General features: G+C 37.5%; 1 long non-coding RNA gene across 1 annotated transcript in view; it reads right to left on the reverse strand.

The window, feature by feature from the left end:
* Window positions 1-22955, reverse strand: part of LOC118153550 (uncharacterized) — a 168334-nt gene extending 145379 nt beyond the window's left edge. The window contains exon 1 of the long non-coding RNA XR_004742767.3: window positions 22902-22955. This is a non-coding gene — a long non-coding RNA (uncharacterized LOC118153550). The remainder of the gene's footprint in view (window positions 1-22901) is intronic.
* Window positions 22956-22967: the final 12 nt, after the last annotated feature.

Genomic DNA, 22967 nt, shown 5'->3' on the forward strand with positions numbered 1-22967 from the left:
GTAAAATGATCACACCAATGGACTGTAACAAGTTATGTATACATAATATACTAGCTACAGCAACTACTAAAACAGCTGTTCCAATGGATGTATTCTTAAAGTACTATAAATAAATCAAAATGGAGTTATAAAAAAAGTTCAACTAACCAATCTGGGCAGCATGGAGAAACTCTGTCTACAAAAATAATAATAATATGAAAATTAGCTGGGCATCATCACTGCACTCCCATCTGGGTGACAAAGGAAGATCCTGTCTCAAAAACAGAAAAAAACAATGTTCAAGTTACCCACAGGAAGGCAGAAATAAAACTAAGAATAAGAAAATACAGGCCAGGTGCGGTGGCTCATGCCTGTAATCCCAGCACTTGGGAGGCTGATGTGGGTAGATCACAGGTCAGGAGTTTAAGACCAGCCTGGCCAAGATGGTGAAACCCGAAAAATACAACAAATTAGCCAGGCATGGTGGCAGGCACCTGTAATCCCAGCTACTCGGGAGGCTGAGGCAGAGAACTGCTTGAACCCAGGAAGCAGAGTTTGTAGTGAGCTGAGATTGCATGGCAGCACTCCAGCCTGGGCAACAGTGAGACTCCATCTCAAAAAAGATAAAAGAAAATACAAAGAAAGCAAAAAATTAAATGAAAGGCTTAAGTCTTACAAATTAAGAAATACATTAAGAAGAAATTATCTAAATATATCAATTAAAATATAGATATTGGGAGAAGGAGTAGTGCTGTAAATACTGATGAAGCTTCTTTGTTCACTTGCCCACCACTCATCTCCTGCTGTACAGCCCGATTCCTAACAGGCCACAGACAAGTCCCGGTCAGGGGTTGAGGACCTCTGACTTGAAAGACACAGAGTGGCAGGCTGGATAAATAGACAAAACCCAACTATCTGTTGTTTTCAAGTGACCCATCTCACATATAACAACACCCACAGGCTCAAGGTAAAAGAATGGAGATAAATCTACCGTGCAAATGGAAAACAAAAAGGAGCAGGAGTCGCTATCTTTATATCAGATAAAACAGACTTTAAATCAATAAAAATTAAGAAGGACATTAATATGTACTTTAAACCAATAAAAGTTAAGAAGAACATGCATTAATATGTAATAAAGGGAATTACATAATGACAAAGGGTACAACGCAACAAGGAGCCTTAAATATCCTAAATACATATGCATTCAACACAGAAGCACCCAGATTGAGAAAGCAAGTTCTTGGCCAATGAAAAGACATAGACAACCACACACTAATACAGGAAAATTCAATACACTGACTGACAACATTACACAGATAGATTATCAAAAAGCAATGAACTCTGGACTTAAACTTGACTCTTGACCAATTGGACATGCTAGATATCTACAGAACACCTCACCCAACAACCACAGAATATACATTCTTCTCATCTTCACACAGAACATATTCTAAGATTAATCACATGTTCGGTCATAAAGCAAGTCTCAATAAATTGAAAAAAACTAAAATTATACCAAGCACATTCTGGGACTACAATGTAATAAAAATATAAATGAATATCAAGAAGAGCTCTCAGAATTATACAAACACATGGAAATTAAACAACTTACTCTTGAACAACTTCTGAGTGAGTATCAATATTAAGGCAAAAATCATAGAATTATTTGAAATTAAAAGAGATACAATTTACCAAAATTTCTGAGAAGCAGCCAAAGCTGTACTAAAAGGAAATTGTATAGTCCTAATCACTTATTATCAAGAAGTTAGAAAGATGTCAAATTAACAATACAAATTTACACCTAAAGGAACTAGGGGAAAAAAGACCCAACCAACCTCAAACCTAGCAGAAAAGAAATAACTACAGTTAGAGAGGAACTTAATGAACTTGAGATGCAAAAATCCATACAAAAGATGAAACAGACAGTTGGTTCTTTGAAAAACTAAGATTAATAGACCACTAGCTAGATTAACAAAGAAAAACAGAGATTAAAATAAGCCCAATTAAAATAATCAGAAATGACAGAGACAATATTATTACAACTGATCCTACATAAATATAAAAGATTCTCAAGACTACTATAAAAATAACTCTATGCAGATAAGTTAGCAAATCTAGAGGAAAATAATAAATTCCTGGAAGCACAGAATCTCCCAAAATTGAATCAGGAGGAGTTTGGGACCTTTAATAGACCAAAATCAACTTCTGAAATTAAATCAGTAATAAAGAATCTACCAAACAAAACAAGCCCAGGACCAGATGGATTCACAGCTGAATTCTACCAGATGTATAAAGAAGAGCTGGTACCAATCTTAGTGAAACTATTCAAAAAAATTGAGGAGGAGGATCTCCTCCTCACTAACTCATTCTATGAAGCCAGCATTAGCCTGATACCCAAATCTGGCAGAGACACACACACAAAAATTAAAACTTCAGGTTAATATCCCTGATGAACATAGATACAAAAATCCTCAATATCAGCAAACCAAATGGGAAAACATTCAATGCTCATAGATTACAAAAATCAGCATCATAAAAAAGGTCTTACCATCTGCAGTAATTTACAGATTCAATGCTATTCTTATCAAACTACTGATGTCATTCTTCACAGAATTAAGAAAATCTACTCTAAAATTTATATGGAACCAATAATATCCCAAATGACCAAAGCAATCCTAAGTAAAAAGAACAAAGCTAGAAGCATCACATTACAAAATTTCAAACTATAAGCTACAGTAAACAAAACAGCATGGTATTGGTACAAAAATAGACATATACACCAATGGAACAGAATAGAAAACTCAGAAATAAAGCCACATGCCTACAATCATCCAATCTTTGACAGACAAACCAAAAAAAGCAATGGAGAAAGTATCCCTTATTCAATAAATGGTGCTGAGATAACTGGCTGGCTAAACAGAGAATACTGAAGCTGGACCCCTACCTTTCACCACGCACAAAAATTAATCAAATATAGATCAAAGGTTTAAATGTGAGACCTCAAACTATGAAATCCTAGAAGACAACCTAAAAAATACATTTCTGAACATCAATTGTGGCAAAGAATTTTTGGCTAAGTCCTCAAACACAATTGCAACAAAAACAGAAATAGAGAAGCAGGACCTAATTAAACAAAAGAGCTTCTTTGCAGCAAAAGGAACTACCAACAAAGTAAGCAGAAAACCTACAGAATGGGAGAAGATTCACAAACTATGCATCTGGCAAAGGCCTAATATTCCTAATCCATAGGAAACTGATCAAGCAAAAAGCAACTTCATTAAAAAATGGGCACATGACATGAACAGACGCATATTGAGACGACATACAAGTGACCAACAAACATGAAAAACTGCTCAGCAGCACCAATTGGAGAAATGCAAATCAAAGCCACAATGAGATACCATCTCACACCAGTGAGAATGGCTACTAAAAATCCAAACAACAGATGCTGAGGAACCAATGGAGAAAGGGAAACGCTTATATACTGCTAGAGGGAATGTAAATTGTCCAGCCATTTTGGAAAGCAGTTTGAGAATTTCTCAAAGAACTAAAAACAGAGCAACCTTTTAACCCAGCAATCCCATTACTTGTAATATACTCAAAGGAAAATGAATCATTCTACCAAAAAGACATGCACTGATATGTTCATCACCGTATTATTCACAACAGCAAAAACATGGAATCCAGCTGGGTGTCCATCAATGTTAGACTGAATAAAGAAAATGTGTTACATAGACAGTGTGGAATACTATTTGGCCATTAAAAGAATGAAAACATGTCTTCTGCAGCAACCTGAATGCAGTTGGAGGCCATAGTCCTAAGCAAATTAATGCAGGAACAGAAAACCAAATGCTGCATATTCTCGCTTTTAAGTGGGAGCTAAACATTAAGCATACATGGAGATAAATATGGAAACAATAGACACTACAGACTACTGGGGTTGGGGCAAGAAAGAGGAGGGAGGGATTTGTCAAAAAACTACCTATTGGGTATTGTGCTCACTACCTAGATGATGGGCTTTGCACCCCAAACCTCAGCATCACATAGCAGTGCAACATAACAAACCTGCACAGGTACCCCTGCTATCAAAAATAAAAGTTGAAATTTTAAAAAGAAAAAAGAAAAAGCAATGAAAGAAACTTGATTCTTTGAAAAGATTTTTAAAAACTGAAAACCTAGAGGTTTGTCAAGACTGACAAAAAAAGAGAAAAGACAAATTATCATCATGAACTCAACCTAGGTTATCACTAAAACACTGTAGACATCAACAGAATATAAAAGACTGCTGTGAACAATTCTACACATATAAATTTGACAATTTAGATGAAATGGATAATTCCTTTAAAAACACAAACTACCATGGTCCACTCAGTGTGAAATAACTAGTTTTATAGCCCTGAAACTATTATTTGAATTCTTAATTTCAACACTTCCAAAAAAATAAATCTTTAGTCCCAGATGGTTTCACTGTAGATTATGCCAAATGTTTAAAGAAGAATTAACATCAATATTACACAGTCTCCTCCAGAAAACGGAAGAGGTAGAAAACACTTCCCAATTCATTTTATAAAACTAGCATTACCAATACCAATCAAAAACAGTATCATAAAAATCATTACAGACAAATATCCCTCATGAGCATCAACACAAAATTCTCAACCAAATATTGACGAACAGATTTCAGCAATACAAAACTAAGTATACACCATAACCAAGTTGGGATAACTCCAGGGATGCAAAGCTGGTTTAATATCAAAAACTGATGTAACCTTGATTCATTCTTTTTTAATAATAAGCTAAAAAGTAATGAATCAAGATCATATCAATGGACACAGAAAAAGCATTTGACAAACTTCAATAATTATTATAAAAGCTCTCAAAAAATAGGAATCGAAGGGAACTTCCTTGACATAATAAAGAGCCCACAGCTTACTTTATACTTAATGTTATACTTGAAAGCCTACAGCTGACATTATACTTAATGGTGAAAGACAGGAATAAAGCAACAAAGTTCACTCTTACCATGCTAATTCAACATAGTGCTGGAAGTTCCAGAGAGTGCAATGATAAAAAGAAGCAAAAGGCACAGACTGGAAAGAAAGAAATAAAAGTATCCCCATTTGCAAATGACATGACTATGCAGAAACTACCAATGAATCTCCTCAAAATAGTTCAAGACAAAAGGACATGAATTTAACACAAACTCTGGTACATCAAAACAATGGAATGTGATTCAGTGCTAAAAAGAAATGGCTATGAAGCCATGAAAAGGAATAAAGGAACGTTAGATGCATGTTACTAAGTGAAAGATGACTGTCTGAAAAGGCTCCTTAGAGTATAATTTCAAATATATGGCATTCTGGAAAAGGCAATACTACAGACACAATGAAAAAAGTCAATGGATGCCAGGGGCTGGAGGAAGGGATAAATAGGGATTTTTAACAGTGAAAAATATGCTAATACTAAAATGATAGATATATGTCATTTTATATTTGTCCAAACTCATAAAATGTACAACACCAGGATAAGACCCTAATGTGAAGCTATGAACTTGGGATGACAATGTATCATGTAAGTTCACAGATTATAATAATGTACCACCTCTGGTGGGGGATGTTGCTAATAAGGAGTTAGGGGAGTATATAGGAACCTGTACCTTCCTCTCAATTTTGCTGTGAACCTAAGACCGCTCTAAAAGTCCTTTTAAGAAGGATGTATAGAATATGTCACAGGTAGATTTCCTTTTGTTTTGGGTTCCACCAGGGCACTAATTGTTTAAGGGTTATATGAATGGACAATTTGTAGAAATATATATAATATTAGTATTGGTTATAGTTGCAAACAGTGCACCTGTTCAGACTAATTGACTTGTATTTAACCTTTGGATTGAAATGCCCCATTTTCAGTATGAAAATTCTCAAATTGTTTTTCTAGTAGTTGAACCAAACTGTTTTAAGCCTCCCTTACTTTCCTTAAATTAGGTCATGTTCAATACTTACAAAAACAAAAAGAGAATGTTTAAGAACAATGTGATTGCTTACAGGACAACTGTTTTTCAACCTGGATACTGTGAGTGGGAATCAATTTATTTTTACTGGGCTATTTAAGCCTCCAGTAAAACCTAATTCTTTTGCTCTTCTGCTTATGATCATCTTAAGCATTTTTTTTTTTTTTTTGAGATGGAGTGCAGTGGTGCCTCTTGGCTCACAGCAACCTCCGCCTCCTGGGTTCAAGCTATTCTCCTGCCTCAGCCTCCTGAGTAGCTGGGACCACAGGCATGTGTCACCATGCCTGGCTAATTTTTGTATTTTTATTACAGATGAGGTTTCACCATGCCGGCCAGGCTAGTCTCAAAATCCTGAGCTCATGATCCGCCTGCCTCGGCTTTCCAAAGTGCAAGGATTACAGGTGTGAGCCACCGTGCCCAGCCCATCATCCATAGTTTTTAATATGGCCCACAATTAAATGCAAATGATTCTGATCCCTTCTTATAAAGCAGAGGAATTATTTATTTAAAAAACACTCTTCTCAAAAGCATTTATCTAAGGTTTGTTTGAAATAGCAATTACCTTCCATCTTGAATAAAATTCAAGTTTACAAAATAAATAAATGAATAAAATTCAAGTTTACAAAAATTAGTCACAATTGTTTCAGAACACATTTATTACATATATCCATATATCTTTACATACTGCGAGGAGCACTCAGCCACCTACTTATTTATTCTATTCAGTAGTTATGGTACTCACACTGTTACACATTGGGCTACAACTGTGAAGTAGAACCATATATCTTAAGATCCTCACAGGCAGTGAGAACACTGCAACTGCAGCGGGTCTACTAATTGCATGCTATCTCACGGTTGTAAATGAGCAAGCATGTGTCGGGACACATAGAGGAAGTCAGCAGAAATAATTCTTTTTAAAGGAAATTTATGACCAGACTGGGCAACATAGCAAGACCTCATCTTCACACATACACAAAAATTACCTGGGCATGGTGGCACATGTCTGTAATCCTAGCAACTAGGGAAGCTGAGGTAGGGAGATCGGACGAGCTCAAGAGCTCAAAGTCGCAGTGAGCTAGGACCATATCACCACACTCCAACCTGGGCAACAGAGCCAAACCCTGTCAATCAATTAATAAAGTAGAAGAACTAGTGGGGTTGTATGTAAGTCTAATCATATCATGAAATTGAATAAGGAGCTCTAGAGGACCATGTCATAGTTTGTGGTGTGCCAACTAAAGGTAAGCCCAAAGTGAAGTATCAGGAACAAGTTCCATGGAGAACAAAAGAAACCAAAATGCAATACAATATTTTAGAAATTAGGAATCTTTTATTTGTACCATGATGCTCAAAACTGCATTTGAATAGAAGCATAGTAACAAAAAGGCATTATGCCACACAAGCTATGAATATAAGCATGGAACTTCGTCATATTTCTGACAGTGAGAGATGTCTGGATCCCAGAAAATTTACCTTCAGGCAGCTTGGCATATTTGTAACTCAGCAAATTACAAGAACATTATCTCTGACATTTTCTGTGAATGGCACAAGCTCCCTACTTGCTTCTGCTTATGTAGAAATTAGATTAAAATGGAGTAGACATTTTTGTAAGGTGAGCAATACTGCCTAAATGTATCATACAAAGCACTTTCCTCTTACCTCATTAAAGTGCTTTGTTCTGAAAACAGACTGTTAGCCATTATCATAATTATAATCCTAATTGCTCCATTTATGAAGTGCCTATCACATGCCAGATACTATATTTGCTACTTTCTAGATGTTGTCACATTCATCCTCACAATAATCCTGAGGTATTATCACCACCCCATTTTATAGAAGAGGAAACTGAGGCTCAGAATGACATGGCTAATCTAAAGTCACAAAAGAGAGTACCATATCACCAAACAAAAGTTAACACCTCACATATGCTTAGAAAATGGAGGAAGGAGAAGCTGGTTGCCTCTGGGAAGTTAAGACTAAGAGGTGGTGGGTGAACAAGCTGAACTTTCATTTTTGTATCTCTCTCTACTGCTTCATTTTATTGTATTTTTTACAAAAAGTATGGATTACTTTTATAATAAAAACAATTTAATTCTTTAGTCTGATAAAACACCTGCTTTATGAAAACACCAAATCCCTCGAGAGCTAAACACACAACAAGAATAAGTAAGCACTAGACAGAACTGAATCAGGTTAAAATATCTCGTTCTTTTTAAAAATGAAATAACTGAAAGTAGCTAAATAATGTGGTTTATACTTTAAACTATCATTAGATACTATACACTTATAGGTATATAAACATAGCCTTATATATAATGTAAAAAATATATCTAAGGAATATTTAGCATTGTTTGCCATAAAAAAGATCAGTCATTCTCAACTTCTGCTGCATAACTGAATTTCCATGAAGTTTTGTTTTTAATGATGAAAACTTAGCCTTAATCAGGTAGGAAGTAGGACTTAACTCTGGGGGCAGAGCTCTGTCACAGGACCCAATTGAGGACTGGTTATAAACCAGATCTGGAAGCATCCCCCAATTAGACATGTCCACCAACCTTCCATGTTTACCATTGCCATGGTAAACATGAAGTTATCATACCTTTCCATGACAAAGACCAAATGACCTGAAAATTATCACTCCTTTTCTAGAAATTTCTACCCCTTAATCTGCATGTAATTAGAAATGGGTACAACTATAACTGCAGAACTGCTTCTGGGTTGCTATGCCCAGCACATTGCCCATGGGGGAGCCCTGCTCTGCAGAAGCAGTCACAAAGCCATAGCACTTCTGCTCCTTCAATAAAGCAATCTCTTCTACCACCAGCTTGCCTTTGAATTATTTCCTAGGCAAAGTCAAGAACCCTCCCAGGCTAAGCCCCATTTTAGGGCTCACCTATCCTGCATCATTACTCCAGATGGATGACCTAAATTTAAATTGCTAAGGTAGAATTTGGCACAGGAATTTTTTTTAATTTCCAAAGATGTTTGTTGAATAAACCAATGATTTAGTATCCCTACTAAAATTGTTCTTAAAAAAAAAAAAAAAAGACAGCAATTCCACTCCTGGAATTATACCCAACATACATATGCTTATATTTACCAAAAGACATATGCTAGTCTGATAATCACACTATTCATAATATTCCAAAACTAGAAACTAGCCAAAAGCCTAGAGACAGAAGGATAGATAAATGAGAATATTCGCACAATAGAATGTTATAAAGCAATCTACAGCTACCAGCAACAGTAAGGATGAGTCTCATAAATTAAATGTTGAGAAAAAGTACCCAGATATAAAAGAGTATATACCGTTTGATTCCATTAACATAAAATTTAACAACTAACAAAACTAACTTTTGCTGCTGGAAATCAAGATAGCAGTTACTTTTGGAGTGGAAAGTTTGGGGAAAGAGAGTAAAATGGAGAATAAAGAGCATTTCTGGGATGTTGGTATTTTTCTGTTTCTCAACCTGGCTAATAACATGGGTATGTTCACTGGAGAAAAACTGAGCTGTATGCTTAGCACTATATGCACTTTACTGTACTATGTTATAAAGCAATACAATAAAAGGTACAATAGGCAGTTGATTTAAAACCAAGACATAATAAAATTTAAAATATATAATAAAGGAAAGGATGATGTAATAGGGAGGGAAGGAGTAACAGATGTAGGCATTGAGATCCTGGCACTAGGCCATGAGATAAACTCAGGCTCGTCTTTTGACCTGAGGGCCATCTGTGTCATAGATTCTATCTTATCTTTCTTGTAGAGTCACTGTCAGAATTATGTAACATATGTATGTAAAGCATAGCACTTGGGACTTGGTTCAATAAGCGTTCGTTCATCTCCATTCCTTCCTTGACTCTAAAGCAAAATATGAAAATAAGTTGCATAGAAAGCCAACTGCTATATTCTTAAATGCAGTAAGGGTATATAACCAACGTATAACTCAGTATCAGTGTGAGCATACAGAATACAATGGAGTATTGACACCAGTTCAGAATTACACAATCCCAGAGAATTTTTAGGTATTTCCCATTTGCATGTTTTTCTGCAGTGAGAACACAAATGGTGGTAGAGACTGAGCTTGTTCTCAGTCACTTCTTCTCTAGCAACCTTATCCATGGGGTGGACAATGTAATGTCTAAGAAAACACTGGTGTGACACACTGTTCAACAACCGGGATCTGCTGTGTCACTGAAGAAAGGATGATAAAACTCCAGGAGCCAAATCCAGACGCAACAGGAAGAACATCTGGGTATTAAAGGATTTCAAGCTGAATGGGAGTAAGCACTAGTATATTCTCATTTAAAAGGCAGCCCATTATCTGATGCTGCGAGAGGAGCTGGTTTGTCATAGTGCTTTGACAGTAGGGAACATCTGTCCTCACACCCAGTTCTCATCTGGGCTTCAGAGCAGATGAGATTTAGAGGGGCGAAGGTTGAAATCTAAGACAAATAAGCAAAATTTTATATTAACTAGCATTCTTCACACAAAGAGAAGAGCAGGGGACATTTCAACAACCGTTAACTGTGTTAACCTAAATCAAAAGATCAAGGATTTATGGAGAAAAATAACGGAAATAGATGGGCAACAAAATCAGAAGTAATAAACCTTACTGCATTGTTTTAATGCCCTATTGGTTTACCTACTGCTTTCCCAAGCAAGAATGATGCCTTCTTGACTGACTTTATTTTGCTTTTAGAACAAATACAGTGAGGATATAATCACTATCATTTCTGATGGCAATTTTAAAAATGCCTGGAAATAGAAGAAGTGTTTGGATGAATACAGTTGTTTTATATTCCAGTCTTCTAATACAACCTTTGGCTACTGGGGTCAATTGCAAATGAGTCTAAATGTCAGGGATCATGATCATCCCCAAAATAGATACAAGAAACTTTGGAGGCAGTTACATGGCTATGAAACATCAATATATTACATGACAGTCTTCTAAATATCAAAAAGGATGATAAAGACAATAATAAAATATCATAACTTTGCTCTTTACCTTGAAATCTTTAAAAATTTAATTTTCTGGCGTCTTCCAAAAAGTAAATTGATTGCATACAAAAATTGGGTCAGGTCTATGGCTAAGAAATAATTTAAGAGGTCTGTTTACATGCCATACTTTCACATACTATTTACTAAGAAAACAGAAATGGGGAATGGAGGTTTCTGGTTTATTCTTAGAGTGATTATAATGGAAAAACATAGAAAAAGAGACTAATATGGTGACAGAGAATTTGCTCTTCTGTAGCAGGGGGTCAGCAATTTGTTTCTGTAAAGGGAAAGATAAATACCTTAGAATTTGTGGGCCACATGATTTCTGGCACAACTACTCACAATTCAGCCATGGCAGCATGAAAGAAGCCACAGATGATATATACGTGAATGAGTATGGCTGTATTCTAATAAATGTTTATTTTCAAAACAGGTAGCAAATATTTAGCCTGAGGATCATCATTTGCCAACTCTTACTCTAGAGAGTACTATGAAAACCACCTTCCTATCCAGTGGAATATATCTAACACCCATTTTTATAAATTGAGCCATGAGAAGTTATCAGTTCTCAATGCCACATTAAAAGCTTGGGCACTTATTCTCATAAGATATTAAGCTTCCTCTTTAAGCCTTCTTATACTTAGGAAAAAAAAAACAGAAGACCTTCTTTCTTGATATTTAAGTAAATATTTCACCTGTTTTCATAAGCTTAGAAAGCAAAATAACAAAACTATAAAATGAGTGAAAGATAAACCCTTGACACAAAATAGAATTCTTAGGGGAAGAAAAACTAGTCTATGTGACTGATTCAAACATGATTCATTCCAAGGCAACAAAGAGACTTATATTCTAAAATATGCAGGCAAATAAAAAAGAATAAAATCATGTCTTTTGCAGCAACTTGGATGGAATTGGAGATCATTATCATAAGTGAAGTCACTCAGGAATGAAGAACTAAATACTGCACATTCTCACTTATAAGTGGGAGCCAAGCTATGGGCATGCAAAGGCTTACAGAGTGGTATAATAGACACTGGAGACTCAGAAGTGAGGAGGGTGGGAGGGAGGTGAGGGCCAAAAAACTACCTATAGGGCACAAAGTACACTACTCAGGTAACAGGTCATTCAAATCCCATACTTAATCACTATCCAATTCACCCATGTAACTGAAAACCATTTGTATCCCTAGAGCTATTGAAACAAAATAATTACAATTAAAAAATAAAGATGTAGGCAGGCAAGACAACTTTGCTTCTTTCTCCTTTCAATGACACTATTAAAAACAGTAAGAGAAACTCTTACTGTTAGAGAAGTCAACAAAAATGGTGGGAAGATGCCGGGAGAGCATGCCTGTGGCCACAGACCTTAGACAAAGCCGGCCACATCCAGTTTTCCAAGAGGTGGTGAATTATGAGAGAGAAGACCAATAATCCCTTTTTTGTAACAGACTGGAGTAGGTGCACTGATGGCAAGAGCTTCTCTAATCTTTAACCAACTGTGAGCTAACTGGACAGCTATAGCAAAATAAAAGGTGAGGAATATTTACCCTATCAAACTGCGGGACTAAGACCAGGACAGATGTGGGAATTGTGGTCCTAAAACAGGATTTAATGTTATAAACCCTAGAATTGTTTGGAAATGATATAATTAACAAAAATGGAAAGACAAGTGAAAAAGAAATTCCGTATGATTTTTTTCCTTCTTTAATAGAAATTAGGTAAAGCTGGCAAATCAAGCAGTAAAGGTATACATATGCTTAACAGCCAGAAGTTCCATAAAGATCATGGTGAGTCCCAGGTCTCCACAAGCCTCCTATGATGAATTTCCACAGTGCATTAGTAGGTGAAAGATTTTCTCCAAACACATTACAGCCTTTGGATTTTCTTTATGGCAAATGATGTAAAGAGAAGTATTTGAACTTTGTAGAGAAATTTCTCTAGAAACAAGTTACTGAAATGCAGATAGAAGAAACACTGACGGAAATGGTAAAAGCAGGGAATCTCAAACTGTGGGATAAAGATATTACATGGGGATATGGGCACTTTTTTGACTTACGAAGACTGTGGCTGCCAAAAATATTGCTACATTTTTAGGCCTTGAACATTTATATATTTGTGAAATTTTTCATAAAGATCTTTATTAGAAAAAATAAGAATTTTGTTTTATGATGAGACAAGTTTTAATAGAGTAACCAACTGGCAGTTCATAAGATATAAAGGTGTTAGAGTAGCCAATTAAAAAAACTCCATGTTAGGTGTGAGGAAAACACTAATACATTGTTGCTGGGAAGATAAATTAGCATATTATTTTAGACAGCTATTTGGTAGTATCTTTGAAATTTAGCACTTGCAATCCTAATAATTTATTTAACCTGCTCAAAGAAAGACCAGCTAAATACATTATGGTATATTCATGAGAATTCTATTACCAATCTATACATTTTAAAGTCATATGTGTCACATATATATTATATATGTAATCTGTATGTAAACACTTGTATATGCAAAGAAAATATCTGAAAGGATATAAAATAGGAGTATGAAAGAGTTCTTTCAACATGGTTTGACTTTTTATAATATGTATTTTTATAGTCAAAAATGAAATAAAGATCATATTTAAGATATAGTATCAATGTTTAAATTTTTTTTAGACCACAGAATGAAACATCATGATTTGAAGGGACCTACAAGGACATCATAGCCAGCTCATTCTATAAATGTTTCTCCTCCAGAGATTCTAGAAATATAGTTGTCCAGTCTTCTCCAACCTTTCTGTTCTGAGAATTCACAACCTCCTGCTGCCTAAGCATTGGTGGTTCTGGCAGGAAGATCTCAGAACCGATTCACCCTATCATAGTCTTATACTCCGGAGCCAATGGCCACCACGTGAGTATGAATGAAGAATTGTACTGGCCACCTAACCACTGCAGAACACCAAGGAGCAAGGGTGCTTTCATGACAAATCAGCTTTCCTTGGAAAGGGCAGAAAGGCTGCAACAGAGACACTATGTGGCAGCAAGAAGCAATGGCAATGGAGGACTAATCAGTTACCCAGTTACCTCCTCATGTGAGGTTTGGTGTAGGACTGAACTCTTTGGTCAGAGACTCCAGAGTCCTTCATCAATTCGGGGAGAAGAGGGAATCGTGAAGGGCTTCCAAAGGGAGATAATAGACACCCTGTTTTAAGAGCAGATAGAAGCCCTAATGATTAATTTTTACAAATAAAGTATGTAACTCTTTTTTACTCCAAAATTATGGAGCATGTCTTACCAGACATATTGAAATACAATGCAAAACCTTATACTGGACAACACAGTCAAGAGTAATTAGAGATGGAAAAGAGAACAGGAAGCGTAATCTCAACTAAATTGAGACAATGTTCTGATCCATTTCAGAGGTTTCTAGAACTTCATCTGAGATATTGGTAAAAGGCTCTGAATGGATTAACTGCCTGATTCATCAGTATCAGGTAGACAGAAGGAACAGTAATTTGGTTTTTAAAAGTAGCCTTATGAAGGAGAGAATTCAACTTTTCTGATGTACTGGGAAACTCCCAAAGAAGGCAGTATTTCATATTCATACTGATTGACCTGTGGCTGCTGAAGCCATTGGAATACAGGGAATCCAGGCATACTATCTACCCATTCTACCCTGAAGTCAAAATTCAAGACTTCCATTCTCCCAAACTGCCACTCACCAAAAAGGAGGGAGAGCACCAGCGTGAGCAAGACCAAGGACACAGTTAGGCCATATTTTTAAAAGATCATTGAAAGCAGCAATGAGGTTAAAAATCTATCCTCTGAGTAGGGAGTTTTCCATACTTTCATTTTAGGTGTGTCTCTTTCCTCCCATAGGCTGCTTTTCTCATAGAGCTTGTTTGATAAAATTGATCCAAAAGGTTCCTCTTTTCCGTGGGAAGTACCTGAACCATCAGTCTCTCTCCATCCCCCACAGCATGAAGCAGGAACCAGCATAGGCTCGGAGGACAGGTCCAACAGGCAGCTAGGCAGGCTCCGATCAGGAAAACAGAATCCTCACAACCAAAGTGGTCCTGTCTGGTTCACTATATGCCCTCATTAGAAATAAGATGTAAATTCCTCTTATTCCTCAAATATCCCTTCAGCCACATATACCTGACAGTTGGTGCCAGAACAAAATTTGGGATCTAGCCAGATATCTTCAGATTCAACCAACAGGCATCTGCAAAAAATTGTGAGGGTAGCTCTTTGGGACTAGCAAAAATATTTTGCCTCAAAAAGTTCTACGCTTTTCTTATAACAAAGGTAATCATCTTGCTCTATAATGAGAATCAAAGTGATAATATATTCATTTCTCCTAAAACCTAGGTTATGCCTGGTAGTAAATTAGATATTTCAGGAAACACACTTTTATATCATTGACTGACTAAAGTGCTATTTACCTCCAGAGTAAAAATCTAAAAAATGACCTCTGTGTAACCTCAAAAAAAAAAAAAAGTATGATGTCTCGTGAAACAACCAAGTATGACTCAGACACCAGAGCCAATGTGGCTGAGTAAAAACACAACAAAAAATAGATAAGCTGAGGAGTACTTTCTGCTAATAGAGAGTCATTATTTTACAGGCCTGGGCAAAAACCTTTATTTGGGAAAGGGCTTCATTTCAAACAGTCTCAGTGAAGCTGGTGAGTCGTGTTGCTCCGATCCCTTGCCCACAGGGACAGCCAGGTGACCCAGACTGGCTAATTTGAGTACTCTCTTCCCCTAGCTACCATAATCATTTCAGAGATGGGCATGTGGGTCTAACCAGTATCTTTTCTGCAAGTGAAAAATACTCAATCACTGAGTTAAATCCTGTTTTACAGGCTGCAATTATGTAAAATCAGAATTGCCAAGCACCACCTTTTTCTGTTACATGAAATACGTCATCTAAAGAAGAAGAAAATCAGGTCAGTGAAAGAGAAGCAGAGTCTAGAGGTAGCAGCATAGCCCTAATAAGGTCCTTCTAGTCACCAGATCCAGCCGTGCCTTAAGTTAGTCCCACCTTGGACTTGTCAATTACTTGCGCATCTCCCGTTATCCTTTTTGGCTTGGATGTCTACCATTTGTCTATAATAATCCTGAATAATACAACTGCCGCACCTGACAAAAACACGCTGTTTAAAAATTTTACCTTAAAGCCACACGACTGTCTTAGTCATAATTAAAGTATAAGGTCATCTCTGATCCTCTTTTACCAGAACTTATTTTAAGTCTTTTTAAAATAAGTATTTTATGTTTATAAAAACATACATGCTTCAGAATATTTACAAATTTCAAAATCAGCATTGAAAGAAAACAAATCACAACTCCTTGAACCAGAAGATATCACTGTCAGTGTTTTAATGTCCTTCCTTCTAGTTTAGAATCATGTTACATGGTTTTTAAAGTTGAGAACATCAACTGTAGAGCTTGCTCTTACTCAACATTAGCTTGTGCATGATTTCCCACATAATGAAATGCTCTTCAAGTATATGACTCTTAACAGCTTCACAGTATTTCTTTCGGTCTCTCTCCTCCTCGAAACATTTTCTTACCTTGGCTCCTAAAACACGCATTCTTCACTTTTCCTCCTTCCTCACCAACCCCACTTCTTTCTTATCTCCCTTACCTCTAAGTGTTGAAGAAGCTCCAGATTCAGTCTTTAAACTGCTTCTTCCTCTACTCAGATATTTAGGGAATCACATTCTACCTCACAGCTTTCAAAACCATGTATATACTGACAATTTCCAAATTTATATATGCAGCCTGGACCTCTCTGATCTATTTCAGACTTTTATATTCAATGTCTTATAGACATAGTTATTTGTCTTATACACACCTCAAGTTGGCATATCCAAGACTGATCTGATAATCACCCCAAATAGCTCCCACTGAAGCCCTCCCTATTTCAGTGAAGGACAATGCCCCATCCTTCTAGTTGCTCAAATCTGATATTTTCAGAGTCACCCAGCTCTCTTCTTTCTCTCATGTCCTGCGTCCTGTCATTATCTGTCATCAGGTTCTATGGGCCCTACTTTTAAAACATACACAGAATCTGATCATTTCTCACAAACCCACCAGCACTACCCTAGTCCAAGCCACTCCACCTCTCACCTGAAACTCATGTTCTTGCTTCTATCCTCCCCCTCCTCTCTTGAACACATTCAGTTTGGCTGTTATTTCAACTACTCCACCAGAACAGTTCTTATCGAGGCCACCAAAGACTACCATTTTGACAAATTTTATGATGATGTCTCAATCCTTAATATACTTAGCCGATTGGGAGGCATTTCACCCAGTTGCATACTTGCTCTCTTTGACAGTCTTTCTTTTACTTAAGGATTACACTTTCTTTTTGTGTCTCTTCTAACTCACTGAGTGCCCCTTTTCAGTCTACTTGACAGGTTCCTTCACACACCCTGACCTAAAATATTGGCGTAATCCATGGCTCAGTTTTCAGACCTCTTCCCTTCATCTGAATTCACTTAGATGATTTCACCTAGTATCATACCTTAAATACCAATATGCTATGGGCTACTCGATGTCTCTTCCCTAAACTGTGTACTCATCAATGCTACTGCCAACTATTTCTTGAATGAAGGCAGGAACTATGTCCATCTTCACCTAAACACCTAAAATAGTGCTTGACACTGTAGTCAATTATTAACTGTTAAATTAATGAATATTGTCCAACCAAACGTCATTGTGAGAAAAATTAAAAGATAGTTGACAGTCATTAGCTAATTTCAAGTAGTTTTTTAAAACATACAACCCAGTGGCATAACAGAAGGCAGTTCATTGACATTGTTTTCTAGGTGTACATTGGTGAGATGGTCTGGCTTCTTCCAAACCTGCGAATCAGAGCACCTAAAGGAAATGATAGATTCAATGTCAGTGAGTAAATCCTCTGTTCATTTTTTTTCTCATTCTCAGGCCATTAGTCATGTTTGAGCAACAGAAATCTTAGAGACATATTCTTAAATATCATAGAGTAAAAGAATTCTATGCTGCCAATTCATAGCAAAATCAGGTATAATCAATTGAGTAAAGGTTAAGGTTGGCACTGTCTTGAAAAATTAAGCATCTTAAAAAGGACAGATGCAACAAAGAAAAGGGGCCTAGTCTATGTTGCTTTGAACAAGAAAAACAAATAAGTGTTGACACCCCAAATGTCCCGGCCATTTCAGTTTCTCAGACTACAATCCATTAAAAAATAGTTTAATTGCAATGATATGGACAAACTCACAGATACACTGTTGAGTGAAACAAGCCAGACGTAGAAGACTGCAGAAGATGCTACAGTCCTTGCCTCCATGAGGAAGGAGGGCCGCATGTTTCTATTTAAGCTAAAGTCAAAAAGGGATAGGAGAGTACTTTCAAAAATGATGAAAATGGTAGAAACCTTAATTTGGGTGACAGTTACATGCATATACCATCAAAATTCATATTTGTCGAAACTCATTGACAAAACTGTATTTGTCAAAACTAATTGAATAGTATACTTAAGAGCTTTATGTTTTAATAAATTTAAAATATAACTCAATTCAGACAAAATAAAAGTGTCCTTCAGTGAGTGTTCTGGAAGAGAAGGAATGAAATAAATATAAACAAATTTCCTTACTGAAAGATCTCTCACAGCTTTTAATACGCAATTATGTACCATAGGATGCAGTAATGTTCCAGACTTAATTGATCAAGGAACTTTTATTTTCTCATATACACTGACATCTATAAGGCACTACAGTTTCAGAAAACCAGTAACTTCAGCCTCGAAAAAAATCAAACAAGGGTGACAAATACCACTGCAGTCATTGAGCAAAAATTAACATCTAATTTCAAGTAATCACTTTCTGGTGAACCTTCCAGAATGAACTAGTTCTAAAATGTTGTTCCATGTAAGGTCCAATTAAGGACTAGAGAAATTCTGCCCAAGATGATAAATATAGTTTTGGAGTTGTTGACCTTAATTTCCTTCTGTCAGTCATTAGATAGCAAAGCCAGATGTATATTGAAGAAGTCTAAGCTTATGGCAAGGAAGCATCATTCATCATCATATAGACAACACTTACCTGTTTTGTGTAAGACATCCAGCTCACCCAGAGATGCTACCAGGGCATTAAAACACAGCTAAAGATGATAAGTCACAGGTTGAGCTCCCCAGGAAGCTGACCCTGCGACTGATGTCTGTGCAAGATATTTGTGTGGGGAGAGCTCTCAGATCAACACCTGTGGGGGAGCAAGAGAAGCCAGACTAGACACGGGGAGATATTTAACTGGGATTTGGCATAACAAAGGCCTCGGTGGATCCCACAGGAGCACTGGAACCAAAGTGATTCAGCCATCAGGCAAGAGGGCCAACCCTTTATATCCTGACAACAGATCAGTCATTGCATTCTGGATGCCACTGGGAAGGGGCATGACCACTGGGAAGCTGGCCTCCTTAGCTGAGGGTAGTTTTCACAGAACGAATGCAGAGCTAGCCACCAATCCTTCCAGCAGCAGGGAGCGTGAGTGCCTCAGCAGTGAAGCAGAAGCTAAGCGAAGCATCACAGCCTGCACTACACAGACAATACACACACTTTTCACCAAACTCACAAGAGGCATCCGCCCAGCAAGAAACCATTCCTACCTGAGACTCTGACTCTCATGCTATTAACTGAGAAGCTCTGTTTAAGAATCAGGAGCCTAGATTGTGCCCCTATTGCTTTGTCCATAACAAGTTCATAAAATTGCAATAAAAACTACAAATAATCTTAGATGATTACCAAAAAAATATTCCCAGTGTAAACCACATAAGAAACACTGATTAGTTTTGGCATGACTAAAAGCCTAGCTGTTCTTCATGAGAAACAATGGCCTGAGATCATCAGAATTCTCTAAGAGCTATAACAAGAAAATCTATAAAATTTAACCACAGAAGCTTTTGAATAACTCTCTAACACTGGAGTACTTTCTATATCACATTTCCCTTTGCCCTCTGTAATAAAATTAAATTGGTATCCCAATAAACAAAGTAACAAGGAAAAATGAGAGTTTCAAATTTTCACCCTGGTTCTTCTTTTTAACAATCAATTCATCTTAATTTATGCTTTTAACAATTCAATCACAACACATCTGTGGAGGACCTTCCACTATGAGATACCATGCTTAGACACCACATGTGAAGTTTTGAATTACATCTGGGTGGATAGTATAATATAGATGTATATTATAGTATATCATATCTATATTAAGGGCATAGAGAGGAATAAAAGTTCAACATCTAATACAGAAGACAGACATTTACACAGATATCATTACAGAGACATTACACATACAACAGCCAATAGAGAAGACAGACTTTACACAGATGTCCATCATGCATTCATTCAACAAACATACTTAAGCTAACTATGTGCCCAGCTGTTCACAAAATAGCACAGTTCCTGCCTTTATGAGGCTTACATGAGATGTGATGTGTTAAAATAGAAGACTGCAGAAGATGCTATAATCTTTGCCTCCACTGGGAAGGGGGGCTGCAGAAAGCTTAGGAACAGCACACTTAGTAAGAATAGCAGCAACTAACCTTTATTGAGTGCTTAAAATGTGCCAGGCACGTATGTAAATTTATTTGGCTTTCACATCAATCCTCCTAGGTCTTTTTATTATTAATATTCCCTACTTGCAGATGAGGAGACTAAAACACAGAGAGATTAAGCAGCTTAATCAAGGCCACGCAAGTGATGAGTGGTAGGCCTGGGATCCAGAGGAGACAACTCTGGAACTGAGGAGGAATTCACCAGATGGACACACACAAAAGGAATGGTGAGAGCACTCCAGGCACAGGGAAGTACAAGTACAAAGACATAGAAATGGTCAGAAACCCACTGTGGAAGACAGTATCGTGATTCCACAAAGATCTAGAAATAAAAATTCCATTTGACCCAGCAATCCCATTGCTGGGTATACATCCAAAGGATTATAAATCTTTCTATTCTAAAGAAACATGCGCACGTATGTTCACTGCGGCCCTGTTTACAATAGCAAAGACCTGGAACCAACCCAAATGCCCATCGATGATAGACTGGACAAGGATAATGTGACATATACACCATGGAATACTACGCAGCCATAAAAAAAAAAGATGAGTTCATGCCCTTTGTAGAGACATGGATGCATCTGGAAACCATGATTTTCAGCAAACTGACACAAGAACAGAAAATCAAACACTGCATGTTCTCACTTGTAGGCCAGTGTTGAACAATGAGAACACATGGACACAAGGAGGGGAGCATCACACACTGGGGTCTGTTGCGGGGGGCAAAGGGAGGAACAGTGTGGGGTGGGAGTTGGGAAGGGATAACATGGGGAGAAATGCCAGATATAGGCAACAGGAGGATGGAGACAGCAAACCACGTTGCCATGTATGTACCTATGCAACAATCCTGCATGATCTGCACATGTACCCCAGAACCTAAAGTGTAATTATATATATATAAACAAACAAACAAAAATATGGTCAGAAACCTGCAAGTTCAGTCCTCATATAGGCTGCTTGTGGGAGAGTAACCAGAGATCAGGCCTGAAAAGTGGGGCAAGCAGGGTACAGCTAGACGAGGGATGGTGTCATGTGCCCCACAAGGAAGGGACTGCACGAGTGTAGGCATGGAAGTGAGGCCAATTCTGTTATTAAATTATATCACTAAGAATATCAATTAGAATGAAAGTGGCTATTCCTTGAGAACCTCCTATAAGCCAGACATGGGCCAAATACTTACACACACTATCTCATTTTAGCTTCACTACAATCTCATGAGGCAGGTACCACCATCATCCCATTTTACAAGTGAGAAGACTGAGCTTTAAAGGGAGAAACTAGATGATGCAAGGTTTCACCGTTTGTGAGTTACAGAGCTAGGATTCAAAATCAAGGAACTCTAAGGTCTGTGTTCTCCACTGCCTGCTCGCCAGTGCACACATTTGACATAGAGGGGTAGGAGGGTTGCAGGCAGGGCACGGGGGGGGCACTAAGGCACCTGCCCAGGAAATGGATGGCCCAGGCCTCAACCACAGAGGTTCGAGCTGCCAGCTGCAAGAGACAACTTGTGAGAAATACGCATATAGAGGTAGCACCGGAGACTAAGTAGGACCTGGCAGCGAAAATGAAGGAAGAGTTGTGGAAAACAGCAGCTGTCTGAAAAGGTAGTGATTCTGCCACACAAGTGAATGGGCAGGAACAAGCACTTAGAGCCAGGCAGGGGGTTGGAGAGTGAGGGAAGATGCTGAGGTCGAGGTCTCCTAGGCTACCATGGAAGGAGCCAATGGGCAACTGGAGATTAGGTCTGCAACTGAGAGAAATAATCAGCTATGAAGGTACGGACTTGGCCACAAACACGTTGAAGGCATGAGAGTGGCTGAATTTGTCCAGGGAGAATGTAAAGAACAGAAGGTGCTAGAAGTCTAGAAAACCCCAACTATTCAGGAAAATATTTTCATGCCTAATAGACAGATCAGCCTCCTTTACAAACCTACTTGAAAAAGGGCTGTCTTTACAGGTAAGGCAAATTGTCATTACCGGTGGGAGAAAAAAAGTTGGTACTGCAAAACCAACTTATTTCCTACCGCAGGTAAGGTTTTGAATTTCATCTGGGTGGCACATTTCTGCTGAAGAAAATAAGCCAGTTGAGTGGTGTTATCTATTAAATAAATAAAAATAGTGCTAATCGTTTATCAGAGTTAACACCACAGATGTGCCTGGCCACCCTGAGCCCATGTGGCCAATATCAGTAATTCCACCCTGGACACAAACACTGTTGGCTTTGGATGGAGGCGCAGGATGCTTACAGCATTCCCAGGGCGTACTGTTTTCTAGCCTTCTTTATGTTCTCTCTTCACCCTTCAGCCTAAAAAATTATGACAGTGCCCCTTACCTACCTTAACAGGAATCTGCACAAAAGGCCATTTCTCCAGTTTCTCTCTCTCAAAAGCAAAGGAAAACTT

The sequence above is a fragment of the Callithrix jacchus genome, chromosome 1 (assembly GCF_049354715.1).
Source record: "Callithrix jacchus isolate 240 chromosome 1, calJac240_pri, whole genome shotgun sequence".
NCBI lineage: Eukaryota > Metazoa > Chordata > Mammalia > Primates > Cebidae > Callithrix > Callithrix jacchus.